A 21,659-nucleotide genomic window follows, 5' to 3' on the forward strand; every position below is an offset into this window, starting at 1 on the left:
GAGGCCACGGATGTAACAAAAGCAAAGATTAGAGGTCTATTTGTAAACTTAGTGGGAGATGAAGTGGAGGACCTAATGGTAACGCTGCCGAAAGAAGAGATTGCCACCTATGACCAACTAAAGAAGTGTTTGACGGATAAATTTGATCCGCAGAGAAACGTTGATTTTGAACGATACACCTTTATGATTGCATTCCAACAAGCAGAAGAGTCTCTGGATGATTTCGCAACCAGATTGCGGAAGCTGGTGACTCATTTCGCTTTTGACAAATTTGACAATGAACAGGCAATAAGATTGCGCATCATCGAAGGCTGTCGTGACATCGATTTTCGCACAAGGATCCAAAAGAACGGATCTCACTAGAAAACATTCTGGCACTAGGGAGGGCTGAAGCCCGGGCGACAGCACATGCAAGCGAAATGGAACATGGCAAAGGACGAGGAACAGAACAGATTCAGCGAATGACGAACAACCGCTCAGGCGGCTGGAGACAAGAAAGAAATGACCAGACGGTGAAAAAACAGACAGAAGGGACTTGCTACAGGTGCGGACTAGAGTTCCCGCACAGAGGCCCATGCCCGGCTTTCGGCCAGACCTGCAGGAAGTGTAACGGAAGAGATCACTACGCCAGTGTGTGCCAAGGGAGACAATTCAGAAATGACCGAGGAAGGCCAGGAAGAGCACGAATGCCGACAACCAGACACATCAGACATGTCGAAACAGGGGCAAGAAGCTCATCAATAGAATCTGAGGAAGAGGAAGTAGAAGAAAAAATGGAACGACTGTACCTCATGACCGCAGAGTCAGAAACAGATGAGGAAGATGATGATGATGAAAGAATATGCCTGATAGACAAGAAAAAGATAAAGAAAACAGAGTCAGTGAACATCAAGGTCGGGCCACATGAAGCAGAATTGGTCCTGGACAGCGGTGCAACGTGCAACATTATGTGCGTCTCGGAATATGACAAGATGGAAGTAAAGCCAATTCTAAAACCATCTTGAGTCAGAGTATTCACATGGGGGGCTAAAAGATCAGTAACCAACATGGGAAAATTCAAAGAAGAGCTGACATACAAAGACCAAAGGACAACTGAAGAGATACATGTACTGAAAGGAGACATCCCGGCACCATGCTTACTGAGCAACGTCACGGCTCAAGTGATGGGCCTGATGGCAATGACATACAGCATGTCAGAAAAGAAAAACATTTTGAAAGAATACCCCAAGTTACTTAGAGGGCTAGGAAAACTGAAAGACCGACAAATAACACTACACATTGACGAGACAGTGAGGCCAGTCGCACAGCACCACAGAAGAGTGCCAATACATCTGCAACCACAGGTAGCCGAAGAGATAGAAGCATTGCTAAAACAAGATATAATAGAACCAGCGGAAGGACCAACGCCATGGGTATCGCCAATTGTGGCTGTTCCAAAGAAAGACAGCTCAAAGATAAGAATATGTGTAGACATGAGGATACCAAACAAAGCCATTGAACGTGAACGACATCCTGGACCACACTTGGATGACATGATCAGCTGTCTCACATGCACAAGGCGTTTTTCCAAACTGGACCTATGCAAAGGATACCACCAACTAGAACTGGATCCTCAGTCTCGGTACATCACAACGTTCTCCACGCACCTAGGTCTGTTCAGGTACAAACGCTTGAGCTTTGGAATCTCCTCAGTGGCAGAGATATTTCAAGAAACAATAAGACAGATAATAAGGCCAATAAAGAACAGTTTAAACTACAGCGATGACATTTTAGTGTTCAGCAAGTCAGATGAAGAGCATGACAAAGCTCTAAGAGAAGTGTGCTCACACCTGGAGCAGTCTGGTTTGACACTGAATGAAGACAAGTGCGAACTAGGGCGAAATGAACTGGTTTTCTTCGGCCACATCTTCTCCAGGAAAGGAATGCGGCCGGATCACAGCAAGGTGGAAACACTGGAAAAAGCAAAACAACCAACGGATGTAGCGGAAGTAAGGTCATTCCTTGGCCTAGCAAGTTACTGCGCAAGATACATCAGAGACTTTGCCACTGTAAGTGCACCACTCAGAGAACTAACAAAACAAGGGCAAAGCTTCCTGTGGACTACCGAATGCAGCAAAGCATTCAAAGAAATAAGACAAGCAGTCACAGCAGTGGATCATCTGGCCTATTTTGACCTGAGACTGTGCACCGAGTTAACAGTAGACGCCAGCCCGGTGGGACTAGGAGCAATACTGGCGCAGCATCAACAAGGGAGGGCCTCCCAAGGCAAATAGTGGCGTATGGAAGCAAGAGCTTGTCAGAAGTTGAAAAGGGATATTCGCAACCGGAAAAAGAAAGCCTGGCAGTGGTGTGGGCCTGCGAACACTACCACATGTTCGTCTACGGGAAGCCATTTACAATAATACCAGACCACCAGGCACTCACGACAATTTATGGAAACCCCAATGCAAAGATACCGCCCAGGATAGAATGATGGGAAATCAGGCTCATGGACTACAACTTCAAGATTATTTACAAGCCAGGAAAAGAACACAATCCAGCTGACTATGTGTCGCGGCACCCTCTGCCACAGGCATCACAAGCAACAACGATGGCAGAAGAATACCTCAACTTTGCACTGAAACTCAGTACCCCAACAACAATCACATTGGAAGAACTGCAAAAGGAAACAAAACGAAATCGCACCATGCAGGAATCGATGAAGATCACCAAGCAGCAAAGATGGAGACATGTGAACAGCAGCAGCCATGTGGAAAAAGGGGTAGACAAAGAAGAACTTTTGGCTTTCAAAAGGGTAAATGAAGAACTATCGGAATGCGGAAACGGAATAATGCTGAGAGGCACACGGATAGTGATGCCCAGAACACTGAGAAAAAGGAGAGTGGAGCTGGCACATGAATCACACAGAGGAATTGTAGCAACCAAGAAGATGCTGCGGGAAAAAGTGTGGTTTCCGGTACTAGACAACATGGTGGAAGAAATGGTGATGCGCCGCCACAGCTGTCAAATAACCGGACCGTCATCAAAGCCCGAACCACTGCAAATCTCTCCACTACCGAAAGCGGTGTGGACAGAACTGGCAGCAGACTTCTATGGGCCTTTGGAAACAGGAAGCTACCTGCTGGTGGTCATAGATGAATATTCAAGATTCCCAATAGTGAGACCAGTAGCATCAACGTCAGCAAATGCAACCCTGCCTGTGCTAGATGATGTGTTCGCTGCGTGGGGCTCACCCCAGACATTAAAGACAGACAATGGCCCACCATTCTCCGGCGAGGAATTCAAGAAGTTCATGGTGTACCTGGGAATAAATCACCGTAGAATAACGCCGCTATGGCCGCAGGCAAATGGTATGGCAGAACGGTTCATGGGAACAATAAAGAAGGCGATACAAAGAGCAAAACTGATGCAAATATCAAATACGCAGGCCCTCTGTCAGATGCTATGGGACTACTGCAACACACCTCACAGTTCCACGGGAAAATACCCTGCAGAACTGGTACTAGGGCGCTCAAGCAGAACAAGACTGCCACAGCTAGAGTAGGCAGAGCAAACAGAACACCAGGACATCGCAACAAGAGACAAGGAACAGAAAGCGAAAATGAAGGCGTATGCAGACCAGAGAACACGCAACGGGAACAACAATCAAAGAAGGAGACACTGTGCTAGTAAGACAGAGACAAGTAAAAAAGTCAGACAGCGCATTCGCAAAGGAACCCCTGAGAGTGACTGAAGTCAAGGGGCCTATGATCACGGCATCAGTGGGCAGGTATCACATCACGCGGAACAGCTCCCACTTCAGAGAACTAAAAATAAAGGAAGAAGAGATGCCAAAGCAAGAACAGAGTGAAGACACTGTACCAATGGAACAACCAACTAACGTCAGAGAACAACGACCAAGAAGAGAGTGCAAGAAGACAAAGAGACTGATTACAGAGATGTAAAAGAAAAACAACGTGGGGACAAGCATGTAAAGGAAGGATAAATCTCCTCTCGCAGATCTATCTCTCTCTCTTTCTCTCTCTCTCTCTCTCTCTCTCTCTCTCTCTCTCTCTCTCTCTCTCTTTTGTTCACAACAAAGGGGGAGATGTCGTGCCTTGGAAATGGCACTAGGACCCTGAGGTACAGGGTGGGGACGAAGACACCGGACACCACATCCGGTCAGGGGAGGGGACCAGGGGTCATTCAGGAGCAGGACATCGGAGCAAGAGGTCGGGGGCAGCGAGTGGCGACCAGCGTGTAACAGAGAAGCTAATAAAGAAATCGTTATAACTCCTACCGTTTCCTGTGTCTACTTGGTCAGGGAACACGACACACCCTATCTGTAGAGATCACCACACACATACTTATTAGTAGCAAATGTGAGAGGGAAATGGGGGAGTGATTAAAAACGGGGGCTTGGATTACAAGTGGGTCCACACAAAATATTCATGCTCCAGTTCCCAAGAAAGAAACACGCTGCACTCTCGGGAACCCCTTTTTCAAAAGATTTTTTATTGCAAGGACGCGTTTTGGCGTGGATGCCTTCATCAGTTTGCTAAAAGACAACACCCTCCATCCTGTTAATGAATTTAAACAGGTAAGTTGATGTCCATTGGTTGTGGCGGCTCGACATGGAAAGGGGACTGATGTAATCCAATGAGCAAAGTCTTATCCCACCCTGATGTATTGTGGGACATGTGGTCTGCAGGTTGTCTGAGAGTTACTCATTACAATGATATGCATCCTGTAACATACAGGCACTGCTCAAAGAACCGTCCATAAAGTACTTGGACAGTTCTTTGAGCAGTGGACATCAACTTACCTGTTTAAATTCATTAACAGGATGGAAGGCGTTATCTTTTAGCAAGCTAATGAAGGCATCCACGCCGAAACGCGTCCTTGCAATAAAGAATCTTTTGCAAAAAGGGTTCCCGAGAGTGCAGCGTGTTTCTTTCTTGGAAACCGGAGCGTGAATATTTTGTGTGGACCCACTTCCACACTGGCTGCACCCGTCCTTAAGAGTGCTCACTGCAGAGGTGGAACTGGGAGCGTGATGTTTATGGCAGTGGCACCACCAGCAGAGAAACGACGCACAACCGCCGATTAAGTCGACAGCCATCATTGCTGAGGGATCAACGGCCATGCGACCGACTCCCGTGGAAGTGCCGAGTGGATTTAAAGGTAGACGTCGAGGGGGGCCCCTGGAGAGGATTCAATCAACAGCGCTCTCTCGATTGTGGCATTGTGTAAGTCGCCTGTGCTGGTCTGCTTTATAAGGGACAGGGCAATTGTGCCCGAGTACTTAATGGACGGTTCTTTGAGCAGTGACTGTATGTTACAGGATGCATATCATTGTAATGAGTAACTCTCAGACAGCCTGCAGACCACATGTCCCACAATACATCAGGGTGGGATAAGACTTTGCTCATTGGATTACATCAGTCCCCTTTCCATGACGAGCCACCACAACCAATGGACATCAACTTACCTGCTTAATTTCATTAACAGGAAGGAGGGCGTTGTCTTTTAGCAAGCTGATGAAGGCATCCACGCCAAAACGCGTCCTTGCAATAAAGAATCTTTTGCAAAAGGGGTTCCCGAGAGTGCAGCGTGTTTCTTTCTTGGAAACCGGAGCGTGAATATATATATAGATAGATATAGATAAAGATGATATATATATATATTCACTGAAAAAACCATAGGTTATAGACCATATATAGTTAGGAATTAGCATTTACAAAACCTTGAAAATTCACTGAAAAAACCATAGGTTATAGACCATATATAGTTAGGAATTAGCATTTAAAAAACCTTATTTTACTCACACAAAACCATTGAAATTCCATATATAGTTAGTTGCACTAACTATATATCGCGCACCCGCAATCCACTGCTGATGATGTCACATATTACATCATTCATGACATGGTCAGTGACATCACTGATGACATCACTGATGACATCTCAAATGACATCACTGATGACATTACTGATAACAACATCCAGTGATTTTATGTTTCTGTAAAGTTTAAATATGTCTTACATATTGAAGAATGAGTGGATGTATAAGTGTCTGGACGAAGGATTTAGTAGGTGCATGACTGACTGTATGAGTGAGTGATTAAATGTGTCTCACTGAGTGCATGGGTTAGTGAATAAACTGTCTTAATTTGTGCATCATTATGTCTGTTGTTCTGTAAACTGCTGCATGTGTTGATCAGTAGCTATATGAGTAACTATATGGGTTATTGATTGATTGTCCAAGTATTTGTATGGGAGACTGAGTGTGTGTGTGGCTGGCTGGGAGGTGTGTGACTCTGTGCAGATCAATGTGTACTTATATCAATGATTGTATAACAAGGTAAGTATGTGTTAGTATATGTTTGAAAATGTAAGGTGCTCTATGTTTAACTGTATAGACAAGAAAATGGAAGTGTGATTGATTCTTTACAGGACTGACTAGGTGTGTGAGTAACTCCATGGATGAGTGGCAGAGTGTGAGTGTCTGTATAGGTGTATGAGTGCATATGATAGTGTTGTAAAGATGAGTGATTGTATGTATGAATGATTGTATGGGTGAATGAGTGAATGTGTGTGTAGACGTAGGAATCAGTGAGTACATATGTAGTAACTAGTATTGGTGTGTCAATGGTTTCAAAAATTATACTCTGTATTTAACACTGGGTGAAACAGAGGTTATATTAAAATGTGAGGAGATGCATTGTATTGTCACATGAATGATATCATCAGTGATGTGGTGATTGATGTCAAATGAGATGTCATCAGTGATGTCATCAGTGATGTCATTTGAGATGTCATCAGTGATGTCATCAGTGATGTCACTGACCATGTCATGAATGATGTAATATGTGACATCATCAGCAGTGGATTGCGGGTGCGCGATATATAGTTAGTGCAACTAACTATATATGGAATTTCAATGGTTTTGTGTGAGTAAAATAAGGTTTTTTAAATGCTAATTCCTAACTATATATGGTCTATAACCTATGGTTTTTTCAGTGAATTTTCAAGGTTTTGTAAATGCTAATTCCTAACTATATATGGTCTATAACCTATGGTTTTTTCAGTGAATTTCAATGGTTTTTTAATAGCAAATATCATAAGCTGTCGAATGTCAAGTACGTGGTAAGTGAAAACATTTTCGTGTTTATGCACACTGATCTGCTTTAAATGGTGCCCCCCCCCTCCTTTCTATTAGGAGTACTCTCTCTTTGCACATAGTGAAGGGTAGTTAACGCAGGCCTTTGCCCCCGTTGTAATACGTTGTGCCTGCTTCTCTCTCCATTTGATTGATTGTTATCCAAGTATTTACTGTTTTAGAATTGGTTCTCTTTGGTTCATTCTCTATTTACAAACAAACACAGAGTCGCAATACTGTGTTTAGTCTTTGCAGATAACGAAAAATCGTGTAAAAAAAAAAGAAAAGGAATCGAGCAAAATCAGTAGGCCACTAATGGGATCTCTTTTTGACCTCGCTAAAATAGAAACATTAGGAACAACCCCTCATGACAAATACAAAACTAGTGAAATGAACTGAACTCCACACAATGATGGCTGCAAAACAGCTCGGCTCCGCCACCCACCCCGCCCAAAATAACGATAAAGAGCGGCTGCCATGATTGGTTGCGGAATGGCCACGACGGAGCTACGAAATGGTACTGCTCTCATGCTAACCCCAGCTTCAGTCTGAAACATCCAGAAACACTGTAGACTACCAATTCGATCAGTTCCGGTAGCGCCCCAATGTAACCCGGTAGAGAAGAACTAGCCCTCCCCTCTTTGACTGATGGTTCTTGTTGCTGTCCCTTCTGTTGTCATTTAACAGAACTATTTAGCCTGCTGAAAGGGGTTGTGTTCCGACCGCTGGTTGGTGGAGACATTTTGACTATATTCTAGACCTGCGTTGTCGCGTAATGCGTCATATGACCCGCCGCGTTAGCGCATCCGGAAGTCATCCGGGGCGCGCAGCGCGTAACGTAAGCATAACAAGTCATGTGACTTGTTAATAAAACTTTTCATTGGTTCATTTTACTTTTCTTATTCTAATGATGAAAGGCTTGGTCATATGACCTAAAAATTACGCTTTTTATTACTTCCGAACATTATTTTTTCTTAAATATATGTTATAATGTTCCAGGCTAATGTACTTTCCCGGAAAATTTACAACTGTCCTGCAAGTAAAATATATTCTTTTTTCGAGAAAAGGAGCGTTTCTTCGTCCCATGACGGAGCCGTTGAGCAAAAGAGGGTCGACCTGCTGTCTTAGTCGCCGATACGTCTGAATATGAGATTCTTATCGATCACTTTATGTTGCAGGAATAGAAAACACAACAGCCCTTGACCATTTATCTTTACTGCGTTCCTTCGTATTATACCTTTTACCCTTCATGTAATTGGTCTGCTTTATTTCACTTGCCTTTTAATGATTCTAAAACAGTGACTATTATTAAAAACTTTACCAATGTATATACTACTACCATGTTTTCTTTTAAAAACCTTTATTGTGAAAATTTCATTATACAAATACGAGCCTATAACCACGTGGGCCGGCCACGGAGCAAACTGTAATCGTATATGATGAGTAGAGGAACGTAACGGGCGGGCCATTAGGTTGCAAGAACTAAGGTGTCTAACAGTTACAGAATCGGTGGACGTACATTTTATAATTAAAATACGACAGGGCCAGTTACAATAAAATTATCTAGATATACATTTGCGGGCAAGTACCATGGGTGATGTTAATTCGAACTTTCAATAGTACAGTAATCAATAACACATCAGAACTTAATATCAATAGGGATGTCGAAATATTCAATCAATTCTCGTCCCCGCCCGCCATGTGCTTCAAAACTGCATACGTATCTCGTGATTTCAAGGTTCTGCAACCAGTACACAACAAGGAGTTACGAGTCCCATTTATTCCGGCGCCATTTTGGGCGAGCACGGGCAGGTCCAGGATATAGTCAAAATGTCTCTACCAACCATCGACTATGATGATGTTCATATGCTGTATTTATTAGAGTAACACTCATCTGTCCACATGAAATTAATTTGCCACAATCTAAACATGTCATTTTAATCTTTCCAAAGTTCTTCTAAATATTTGGGACCGTTTCCCTTGCCTCTGATGCTGTCAGTGCCACTTCTTTGATGAATGTACTAGCAGGTCAGGGGTTCTCCTCCAAATCTCTCTTTTATGCAGCACTATAATTAATTGGTGCCACCTCTCCATATGACGATGCATGGTATAGTTACCATAACTATATTTTTTTTCGGTTCCTCTGGAGAGTTCATCGTGGCAGATGAAGCGTGTAACGTACCGGGCATTTACCTTTTTTTGCATGTACAGGAAAGGAAAAAAAAATCGAGCGTCCGAGTTCTAAGGTGTCCCAGGGCCATTTTAGTGGACCAGGCCCAAATCCAAAGAACAGGCCGCCATTTTGAGAGTCCTGTTGCAGCCGCCTGTCGCTGTAGCATCAAGAGCAGCCGAAACTCAGCTGAATGGCAACTGAAACGGTAAAGGGGCGCCCCACTACAGCAGACGAGCCTCCACCTAGGAAGGCCCGTTCACGCCGCCTCCCCCCCCCCTTCGGGCACCCCACGCCGTTATTCGGAGCAGTATTGTAGGATGGCCACACCAGTGCGGCAACTTGCTAGACATCACCTCGGTGGTAACCGAATCTCAACGCCTTGTGGTGTCTTCTATTCAGAAAACATTGTTATGCTGCCTTCGACCTATTCGCCGCAAGTGCGCACGCAACTCAGCTGCATAGCTTGCTAGACACCACCTCGGTGCTAACCGAATCTCAGCGCCTTGTGGTCTCTTCTATTCCAAAAAAATTGTTGCGCTGCCTTTGGCCCCATTCGCACATCGGTCCGCTACTGACGCCATCTCACAGGCTAATGGGGCGCCCCACGCCGAGTTTCAGCATTGTAGGATGACCACACCAGTACAGCAACTTGCTAGACATCACCTCGGTGCCATCCGGATCTCGGCGCCCCACTGCAGATGAAGTGCCTCTCAACTATGAAACCACCACGGTGACATCCGGATCTTGGCGCGTTGTGCTGCCTTCGGCCTATTCGCACATCGGTCCGCTACTGACGCCATCTCACAGGCTAATGGGGCGCCCCACGCCGAGTTTCAGCATTGTAGGATGACCACACCAGTACAGCAACTTGCTAGACATCACCTCGGTGCCATCCGGATCTCGGCGCCCCACTGCAGATGAAGTGCCTCTCAACTATGAAACCACCACGGTGACATCCGGATCTTGGCGCGTTGTGCTGCCTTCGGCCTATTCGCACATCGGTCCGCTACTGACGCCATCTCACAGACTAATGGGGCGCCCCACGCCGAGTTTCAGCATTGTAGGATGACCACACCAGTGCACCTTACTAGACACCACCTCGGTGCCATCCGGATCTTGGCATCTCAGCGCCTTGTGGTGTCTTCTATTCAGAAAATATTCTTGCGCTACCTTTGCCCCATTCACACATCGGTCCGCTACTGACGCCATCTCACAGGCTAATAGGGCGCCCCACGCCGAGTTTCAGCATTGTAGGATGACCACACCAGTACAGCAACTTGCTAGACATCACCTCGGTGCCATCCGGATCTCGGCGCCCCACTGCAGATGAAGTGCCTCTCAACTATGAAACCACCACGGTGACATCCGGATCTTGGCGCCTTGTGCTGGTTCCGGCCTATTCACACATCGGTCCGCTACTGACACCATCTCACAGGCTAATGGGGCGCCCCACGCCGAGTTTCAGCATTGTAGGATGACCACACCAGTACAGCAACTTGCTAGACATCACCTCGGTGCCATCCGGATCTTGGCATCTCAACGCCTAGTGGTATCTTCCATACAGAAAATATTGTTGCGCTGCCTTTGGCCCCATTCGCACATCGGTCCGCAACTGACACCATCTCACAGGCCAACAGGGCGCCCCACGCCGACTTTTACCATTGTAGGATGGCCACACCAGTACAGCAACTTGCTAGACATCACCTCGGTGCCATCCGGATCTTGGCATCTCAGCGCCTTGTGGTGTCAGTCAGAAAATATTGTTGCGCTGCCTTTGGCCCCATTCGCACATCAGTCCGCTACTGACACCATCTCACAGGCCAACAGGGCGCCCCACGCCGACTTTTACCATTGTAGGATGGCCACACCAGTGCCACAACTTGCTAGACACCACCTCGGTGCCATCCGGATCTTGGCATCTCAGCGCCTTGTGGTGTCTTCTATTCCGAAAATATTGTTGCGCTGCCTTTGGCCCCATTCGCACATCGGTCCGCTACTGCCGCCATCTCACAGGCCAATGGGGCGCCCCACGCCGACTTTCAACATTGTAGGATGGCCACACCAGTGCGGCAACTTACTAGACACCACCTCGGTGCCATCCGGATCTTGGCGCGTTGTGCTGCCTTCGGCCTATTCGCACATCGGTCCGCTACTGACGCAAACTCACAGGCCAACGGGGCGCCCCACGCCGACTTTCAGCATTGTAGGATGGCCACACCAGTGCTGCAACTTGCTGGACACCACCTCGGTGCCATCCGGATCTTGGCGCGTTGTATTGCCTTCGGCCTATTCGCACATCGGTCCGCTACTGACGCCGCCTCACGTGCCAACGTATTTTCTCCGCATTTTATACCCTATGCCGCCTAACAGGTCATGTGACTTGTTTATAAAACTTTTCATTGGTTCATTTTACTTTTGGTTTCCTAATGATGGAAGGCTTGATCATATGACCTAAAAACAACACTTTTCATTGGATGAAAACTTTTTTTTTTCCCAAACGATGAAAGCCCCACCTTGTTTCTGGATGTTTCAGACTGAAGCTGGCGTCAGCATGAGAGCACCACCATCTCGTAGCTCCGTCGTGGTCATTCCGCGAGCAATCATGGCAGCCGCTCCCCACCAGAAGCCTACAGGAGTCGGGGGCCCCCAAAACTTTTGATGAATCCTCAAGGCGGAGGGGACGCTTTCGAGAATGGGGTCCAAGACCTAGCAGACAAGCGTCCGATTTCCAAGGTGTCCCAGGGCCATTTCAGTGGACCAGGCCCAAAAAGGAAACAGCCTGCTGCCATTTTGAGAGTCCTGTGACAGCCGCCTATCGCTGCACCGCAAGAGTGGGCGCAACTCAGCTGAATTGCGGCTTTTGACACAGTGGACCAAAAACGGACGGAATGGCAACTGAAACGGTAAAGAGGCGCCCCACTACAACAGATGACACTCCACCTGGAGAGGCCCGTTCACGCCGCCTCCCCCGGGGCGCCCCACGCCGTTATTCGGAGCAGCATTGTAGGATACCAAAACCAGTGCGGCAACTTACTGGACATCACCTTGGTGCCATCGTTCTGCTGCCTTGGAACTATTCGCACAACAGTTTGCTACTGATGACCCACCCCCCGCGACGCCCCACGCCGGAAATCTGGACGTTGTGCTGCGTTGGGACTATTCGCACAGCCGACCGCTACTTCGTTGTTTTTCCCTAAAAATGTTTATATGTTATTACTGTTTTTGTTTTCTTGTATATATTTATAAGTTATTAAAGTTTTATAATCTTACTACTTTGTCGGAGTGCTATATATTTTTAATGTGACACATAATTGTAAAAACTTTGATGTACAAAGAGTCATCCCTGGAATCTTCCGCTTCAGGCTCGGTCCCCTCCCCAATCACAATACAGGATGGTTTTCAGATAATAGGAACGCGTCTGCTGTGACGGATCTCATCGAGTGTGGGCCTTGATCTATTATAACTCCTTTGAAGAGGGGTGATTCTTTACAGCTGGGGCCATAAACTACATCTGCAGGGCTAGCTGATACCCTAGGACCGGCCTGGACAATCGGACACAGAGGAAAAGGAGTGTCAGAGGGTGCGGTAGTGAATAGGGCGAAAGGGAGGTGTCGGGCGGGCACAGGGTGTGATTCTCAGGGAAGAGCAGCGCAGATGGGGGGAGGTTTATTACCCATGCATAAGACAGAGAGCGGGGGTAACCACTGCCTGGGGGAGATGCTTGCGAGGGTGGGGAGCCATGCGTGCACAGAGTGGGTCTGGTCAAGGCATCTAAAATGGCTGCCGTGCACGACAAAAGTGTGGCATTTGAAAAAAGACAAGATGGCGCAGACAATGTTTTTCAACACTTCCTGATTTCCTTCGAATCGAACGTTAACAGACGTTGGGGCATATTACCAAAGTTAAGCGATATTTATCCCCAACGATGCTTAGCAACGATTTTTTTACCGCTAAGCATCGTCAGAAATTATCGCAGATAAACCTTGCTATTATCAAGGTTTATCGCAAATACGATAAAAAACGACCGCAATGCATTAATATCGCTGAAAACTCAGCGATATTCATGCATTACCGAGCTAATGCTCTTAGCCATGTTATCCACCTCCCATTGGATAACATGGATAAGAACTGCTCAGGGCAGGTGCTAGCTTTTGGAGATATTCGCGCTTATCGCGAATATTTCCAAAAGTTGATAATAGGAGATAGCGATGTTAGCGACTGTTTCCAGTCGCTAACATCTTGGCATGCCCACTTTGCATGTCATTAGTGATAAATATCACTCACATGCAAAGTGGGGCCCAAGATGGTCGCTATCTCCTACTAGCCGTCGCTAACTGGTGTTAGCAACAGCTAGGTAATACAGATATAATTTTATCTCCGCGAAGCGGAGCGCTGTTACAGATATATATCTTGTTTTTGAACGTTAATTTCTCAAAATCCACTGAAGCACATATATTGAGACCTAGCAAAGGCACATCGAGCTACCAGTCCCTACAATTTTGCCAAGTTTCGTGCAAATCCATTCAGCCGTTCGATTATTATTATTATTTTTTTTTTTGCCCCGCGGGGCCCTTTTAAAACCTCCACATCAAACCTAAGAGGTCAAGGAGGATCTACTATGCCCCCTTGTGGTCATTTGCCCCTTCGCTTTGGCCTCCTCTTGTCTCTCGATCCTACCGAGAGACAAGATGGCGGCCGCTACGGACTGTTTGCAATGTTTACAGACGCCGGAGAACCAATCAGCTTCGCAAACCTCCGTTACGCGAAGCGGAGCGCTGTTACAGATATATATCTTTTTTTGAACGTTAATTTCTCAAAATCCACTGGAGCACATATATTGAGACCTAGCAAAGGCACATCGGGCTACCAGTCCCTAATATTTTACCAAGTTTCGTGCAAATCCATTCAGCCGTTCGATTATTATTATTATTTTTTTTTTTTGCCCCGCGGGACCCTTTTAAAACCTCCACATCAAACCTAGGGGGTCAGCGAGGATCTACTATGCCCCCTTATGGTCATTTGCCCCTTCGCTTTGGCCTCCTCTTGTCTCTCGATCCTACCGAGAGACAAGATGGCGGCCGCTACGGACTGTTTGGAATGTTCACAGACGCCGGAGAACCAATCAGCTTCGCTTCACAAAGCTCCGTACCGCGAAAAGTCCGCGAACCGGAGCGCTTCCCGGTCCGCTGTTACAGATATATATCTTTTTGCACGAAACTTGGCAAAATTGTAGGGACTGGTAGCCCGATGTGCCTTTGCTAGGTCTCAATATATGTGCTCCAGTGGATTTTGAGAAATTAACGTTCAAAAAAAGATATATATCTGTAACAGCGCTCCGCTTCGGAGCTTTGCGAAGCTGATTGGTTCTTCGGCGTCTGTAAACATTCCAAACAGTCCGTAGCGGCCGCCATCTTGTCTCTCGGTAGGATCGAGAGACAAGAGGAGGCCAAAGCGAAGGGGCAAATGACCATAAGGGGGCATAGTAGATCGTCCCTGACCCCCTAGGTTTGATGTGGAGGCTTTAAAAGGGTCTCGCAGGGCAACAAAAAAAAATATCGTTTTTTTAGTTTTTTTGCGTGGAGTGCGCCCGGTTCGCGAACCGGGAAGCGTTCTGGGGAGCGTACTTTCTTGAAAATTAGTGAAAAAAGTTAGAGTAAAATAATAATTGTGAGTGATCAGATGTAGGGTAGCTCTGAGAAGAGCTTTTGGGTTTATGGTACATTTAGGTACTTATAAGTAGGTACCAATGCACAGTCTTAAATTCAAAATGAAAACTCTGTTGCCCTCATCTGAGAAGTGAACTCCATCTCCTCTGTAGATATCTTGCATGTAGTAACGCAAGTTATTGTTGTACAGGGAGCCCATTCCATGGTCTCTCATGTAAGCTGAAACAGATTTGTTTACATGCTTCCTCGACTTCTCAATTTGTGGACAAAATTGGTTTGACCACCTCCATTTCTGTCTTTGGCATATATTTGAATATACCAAGGCAGTCTGAGGAAAAAGTGCCATCAATTGCTCAAAGGTGTCCTTTAAAAGCATTTCCAGACCTACCCCAGTCAAAGTGCCCAAATCATTACCTCCACAGTGCACAATTAATAGGTCAGGTTTTGGCAAATGCATAAAGGTTTTCAACAATGGTATCAATTGGTGACATTTTAATCCTCTGTGGCCAAACCACTTAATTTCCACATCTTGTAAATTGAGGTTAGGTAAATTCCTGTTCTCAGCATACCTCTGAGCCCAATAGATGTAACTATGTCCAACAATCCAGACAGAAAACATGGTGAGAGAAGGTTCTCCTGCAGTCAGATGAAGTGTGGCAATGAAATGGCAGTTGAAAAAATAAGAGTTTAAAATGAAAAAAACTGTGGAGTTTCTGTGTGAATGAAGCAGTAACAGTGATTGGTGGATTTTGATTGCTGAAAACAGAAAGTTAGGGTGCATGGATGAGTTGTTTGAAAGATGTATTTTGAGTGGTCAAGAAAAAATCATTAAATGAAAGAATGCACTGGATATGAGGTGCACTGAGAGTTCAGAGTTCAATTGCAACATTGTTGTGTGAACTTGCAAACACCAGAGGTCTTCCAAGACGTGGTTGCCATGCAGAAAAGGCATGAAATGGCAGAGGGGGGAAGGGTTTTCATTTGAAAAAAAGTGAGGGAAGAGTTTTGATTGGGTGACATGAGAGATATGTATGAAGAATTACAGCATTTCTGTGCTTTTGATAGCTGCAGACTCTGGAGTGCATACCTTTTGCTCTGCTGAAGACAAATTGGTGTGTTTCTGAGACTGTTTTGAAACTCAAAGTATTTGCTAAGGTGAGAAAAGATTTCTTTAATTTAGATAGAAAATAGTGTGCTTTAAGGAGAAAATTATGAAGAAAGTTGTGTTTTTCAAATGTTGCTTTGTCTCAAGTGTTTTACAAATAGATTTTGTTTCTTTGAGAAATTGTAATTGGAGAAAATGTGAAGTATTAGTACTGACAGGGTTTTTATGTGCATAGGAGCTGTGGAGTGTTTTCAAATTATGACTTGTAAATCGTTTTTGAGAAAAAGCAATGGTTTTAATATTGATGACAAGGACATAATGGTGTCTGCTTCTTTATAAGGTAATTGAGAGTCTCTGATGTTATTTTTCCCATTTCAATGTAAGAAGTTTGTCTGTGGAGCAAATTGCTTGTAAATATGCTCCCACCTGTGCATGGCAAATTTAGATTTTGAATGTTTGCGTTACATAGGCATGTTAAAGGTGACTGAAACATGCTGCAAAGGCAATCAAAAAACGCTTTTATGTGTCTTAAGGACATTTTAAGTCATTTCCCCATGTGCAGTGTTTTCAAATTATGAGTTGAAAATCGTTTTTGAGGTAAAGGAATGTTTTCAAAATTTATGTGCGCCATATGCCCCCAAATTTCTTTTTCAGGGGTGCAGCAGGGTGTTCTTGAGACACCCCTGCACCCTCGGAAAAATTCGTAATTTGCGATGAGGTAATTGCTAATCGCAAATTGCACCTTCATTCCTATGGGCCTCCTGCTGCATGGAAATGAATGGGTAATTTGTAATTAGCAAATAGCTCATCGGAAACTAGGAATGGTAAAGAATCGCTATTTATTCCTTAAAGTTCGCTATTTAGGAAATGCAAAAAACTTTGATGATACATATGGCGGTTCATCTCTAACAAGATAAGAAGCATAGGGATAGATTTATGATGACTGGCGCATCACCAGGGATGTGTTAGTCATTCTGTGCCGCTGTTCCGTCACCTATGGTGTGCTGCATTTACAATGCGGCGCATCATGGGGCAAAAACAGCACAGATGCGTGACGTATCTGTGCCGTAAAGGTGGCGCATTGCTGGAGTTGTATCGCAAGTGTGATGAAGCTCCAGCAAGGCTCAGGGGTGTCCCTGTCGCAGGGTTTCTGTTCTCACACAGAACTGTGGACAGAGGATTGGAACCTCGGCGAATTAGGGTGCCCCAAAACTCACCTTAGTAATCAAAAACCCCTTAGCAAGCTAGGTACAGTGTCACATTGGATATAACAAACTCTCAATGTTTAGACAATCCAGAATATGAACTTATAGTACCTCAGGATACGTGGAACTCATGAACAGTCGGTCGTTATATATTTCTTAGAAACCAGAACATGGAGTTAAGAAGAACACATGTGTATTTGAAATGTTTATTTACTAATGCCGTCTTCTCAGGCGTAGTATCTTAGATAATAGAAGTACACATATTATCAGTAGCAAAATTACCAGCATAGTTACTAGTACATAAAAAGCGAATGGTGACAGTATATTAACATGCTGTAAATGAATAAGAGTTAGCAACACTTATAAGCAGCCGCGGGCCGTGGAGGGAGGTACGGTGGGGCAGGGAGGCGGGGAGGGGGAGGGGCAGGGTGGAGAGGGCTCCACCCTGCCCCTCCCCCTCCCCGCCTCCCTGCCTCACCGTAACTCCCTCCACGGCCCGCGGCTGCTTATATCTGACCCTCCCTAATACACATATTATATTATTTGCTAAGAAGGTCTCTTTGTGTTGGTTTAGGGCGTGCCCATACTTTAGTGTCTTAGATTTGAAGGAATCACATCAGCATACACCAGCTCTCTCTTCATGTGAACCGCATCAAGTGTTGTGTATGTGTGTTCGGCAAAGCAATATAAAACCCGCCTCATGCCCAGAATTGGCAGAAGCTGCACTTATGTTATGAGTATGAAGTCGTGGAGATCAGACCTCATAACAATTCTGTATCGTGTTGTTCTTGAAACTTCAGCAGTCGCTGTACAGATATAGTTTAACAAGCAAAGCAGATAGTAGAGCAATAACATATTATTCTCATGTAAACCACGATGAACTACTAGGTTGAAAGCTAAAGCAACAACTAAGTGTCGTGTGCAGAAGTTGCAAAAAAGGAAAAATGGCGTTTAAATCGGTAATGAGCCCATGCTAACTTAACACGGTGTAAAGATATCCAGGATCTAGATGACACCTCCCCATGATCCGGAAACGAACTGAATAAGATAATAGAAGTGGCATCTCATGAGAGCAGATTGCAACTTTATATGTGGACGGTCCGCAAGGTAAAACATTAAAAACTAGGAAAATTTAATGCTAAAGAAAAATAAAACAGCCAACTACTTTATCGAGGCTTAAGCCAATAGGCAAGCTAAATAATAAAAACTTGACAAATAAGTCAATGAATTGTCAATGAAATGCTAGTACTCAGCATATCAAACATGAAAAAGGTCTATGACATAACTGTGTATGCAAAATAAGCTGCAACAGCCTCCAATAGGAAGTCACCGTCTTCATCCGAAAAGAGTTCAGCCATCCAATTTAAAAGCGGAAAAGAACATACGTGCTCTCCCAGCACCGGATCCTCTATCACCATCAGAGGACAGCTCGGTGGGTTTTCAAGAAAGCTCTGTTCCAAGAAAGACTGTGTTGCCGCCAGTAAATTCCAGGGACCAATTAGTCCATGCATCAATGCCACAGCCATAATCCTTTCGCCAGGACAAACCAACTCGTGAGTAATGATAGGAGTCATCAGCTGATTAAAGTCGACGTCAGGAGAAACCGGTCCGCAGAGACACAAATCAATGGCCCAATCGAAATCACAGGTCAGGCAGTGAAATACAGGCTGGACACAGGTGAAGTAGGAGAATCGAAAAGATAATCCATATGCCGTGCTTAATATCGCCAACGGCATTGTGCCATAATATTCAAGCATGCGATTGCGGAACAGCGTCAGCAGCTGCAGGGCGGGAGCTTGCACAGGAGGGACATCCATATTTAAAAATGTAAAAAAGCACAAGAGCGTCCGCTGGTAATGCAAGTAAAAATGGGAATCCACCAAGCACAGTGGAAAAAATAGAATGAAAGAAAGCAGGGATGACTCCAAAGATTTTCTCAAATGAAGTCACGAGACCACTGGTAACAACTTTAAAAAAGTGCGCCAGGCCCTTTGTGGAGGACGCGTTAAAGATAGTCCGAACCATCTTGCTGAAATGGAAAGGCAAATCTGTATTTAAAAGGGTCTGCACCTCTGTACGGGTGTTCGCTATGTGAAGCACGAAAGTTTCCCGGGCCGAACTCAAGGCCACCTCTCTCTGAGACAAAAGAGCTCTTATTCTTGCCATGCCGTTGAAATCTGTTCCCAAGGTTGGTATTTGTGGCCAGATTGAAAACTCCCTATGTTCATGTGTGGGAGGAAATAGAACATTTCTGCAGCAAATAACCCGTTCACTTACTGTTACGATAAAAGGAATACTTTTAATTAACCCAGAACAATCTTCATTATTGAGCATCAAATAACTACCATTTTCCAACAACTTGAACGTGGGGATGATAGCAGGAACTGGCGTGCCTTGCAACACGCAAGCCATATTTGGTCGGTGTTTGTTGCATGAACCGTGTAACTGTATGTGCCTACACATTAGTGAATGATCTGGCGTCTCAGTGCATTCCTCTCCATTCAGATAAACTTCTTGATCATCTTTGAAACATCTGTATGTGTATGGAAGCGACCAGACCTCATGAAGAAAACCACTACCTAAAGGTGCATAACGACCTATTGGTATATATTTCATACAATTTGAAAACTTATATAAAGCAAAAGGCAGCGTTATTAAACCGTGGATAAGGCACGTTGCCAAAGCAGCCAACCTTTTGGATTTATACTGGAAATGTTAAAGGAAGAATTATGGAGTAGGGCCTGTAAATCTTTAATGGACAACCGAGTAAAATTACTCCAACCATCATATTCCTCTAGCTCCGGGTCAGTAGGGTTGTTTAATTTTTTAGAAGCAGCCAATCCAAAGCATTTGGTCTGGGAAATTGTTTCATTCACAAACAACATATGATTTGGGATGAGATATGCACGGTGCAAAGCCTCAGTGCCTTTTACCTGCCAGGTTCGTGAACCCCAAACTGATGTAGATCCTGGATATCTTTACACTGTGTTAAGTTAGCATGGGCTCATTATTGGTTTAAACGCCATTTTTCCTTTTTTGCAACTTCTGCACACGACACTTAGTTGTTGCTTTAGCTTTCAGCCTACCTGCGTCAAGATCTATGCCTGCTTCAAGCAGGCGCAGGGTTTTGATGCAGCTTTGTCCTATCTGATTGTAAATGCGGCAGACTGTGGGTGGTAGAGCAGCGGTGCACGTTAACTGGTGCATCTCTGGGGATGTGCTAGTTAATATAAATCTGCCCCTTTCCATACATACTGAGCATGTCATGAATGATGTAATATGTGACATCATCAGCAGTGGATTACGGGTAATAGTATCTCTAGTTTACTCCCCTATAGCTGTCTTTCTTTTAACATAACTGTCTGTTTCCTTCCCTTATACTTACTGTTTTTTTGGTTCGCTTCCGGTTCGCGTACCGGCGAGCGAACTGGGAAGCGAACTAAGAGAAATAGAGGTTGGCACAGTTCCAAATATTGTACCAATTTTTTAATACCGGGGAGGTAGTTCTGAAAAGAACTTTTTTTTTATTGTTTTTGTTTTATATTTTTTTTTATTATTTTTCTGAAATTTTTTTTACTTTTTTAGAATTTTTCTGAACAGTTTTATATTTCTTTTTTTTTTTTTTTGGAGGGGGCAACGAAAACGATTCATTGTAAAGGGCTCAACAGGAGCAACAAAAAAAAAAAGAATTTATTGTTTGGGGCGTTTCGGACAAACATGAGCATGATTGTCAATAGCTCTGTTGATCAGAGTGATGCTACTTTCTCCGTAGCAAATGAATCCACTGCAATGTACGCAGACTTGTTTTACTTCACGAAATCTCGTTTGTATATTTGGCACCATCTCCCTGCCCTCTGGTCCCGTTACTTCCGGTACAACAGATCTTCTGGCCATAATAGGGAGATTATCTAGGTCGTTACGAAACTGTGCAGCACTGTAGTTGTTAGGATGCAACCTAGTCATATGGCGATGCATTGTGTAGTTTCCGAAACTGTATTTTTTGTCGGTCCCTCTGGACAGTCTATCTTGACATATAAGGCAAGTTACGTATCTTGCATTTACTTTTTTCTGACCTTTGGGAATTTTAAAAAATTGCCAAATGAAGTTTTCTTTCCGGTGAGACGTCCTGGGCGTCTCAGGCAAAAAGTGCCTCTCTTCGTGCTCTTCGTCCTGTTCCTCTTCTTCCTCTTCTTGCTGAATTATAACTTCAGCAGGTGGTCCACTCTTCCTTGGATGTGGTGGAGGTGGTGGGGAAGCACCAGCTGAAGCTACTAAAGAAGCCATTGCTCACTGGTAACAAAGGGTCTTTCTCACACAATGATGAAAGTCAGAGTGAGGAAAGAAGGAGGGATTTTCATCATTTGGGAAA

The sequence above is a fragment of the Lissotriton helveticus genome, chromosome 2_1 (assembly GCF_964261635.1).
Source record: "Lissotriton helveticus chromosome 2_1, aLisHel1.1, whole genome shotgun sequence".
Lineage (NCBI taxonomy): Eukaryota > Metazoa > Chordata > Amphibia > Caudata > Salamandridae > Lissotriton > Lissotriton helveticus.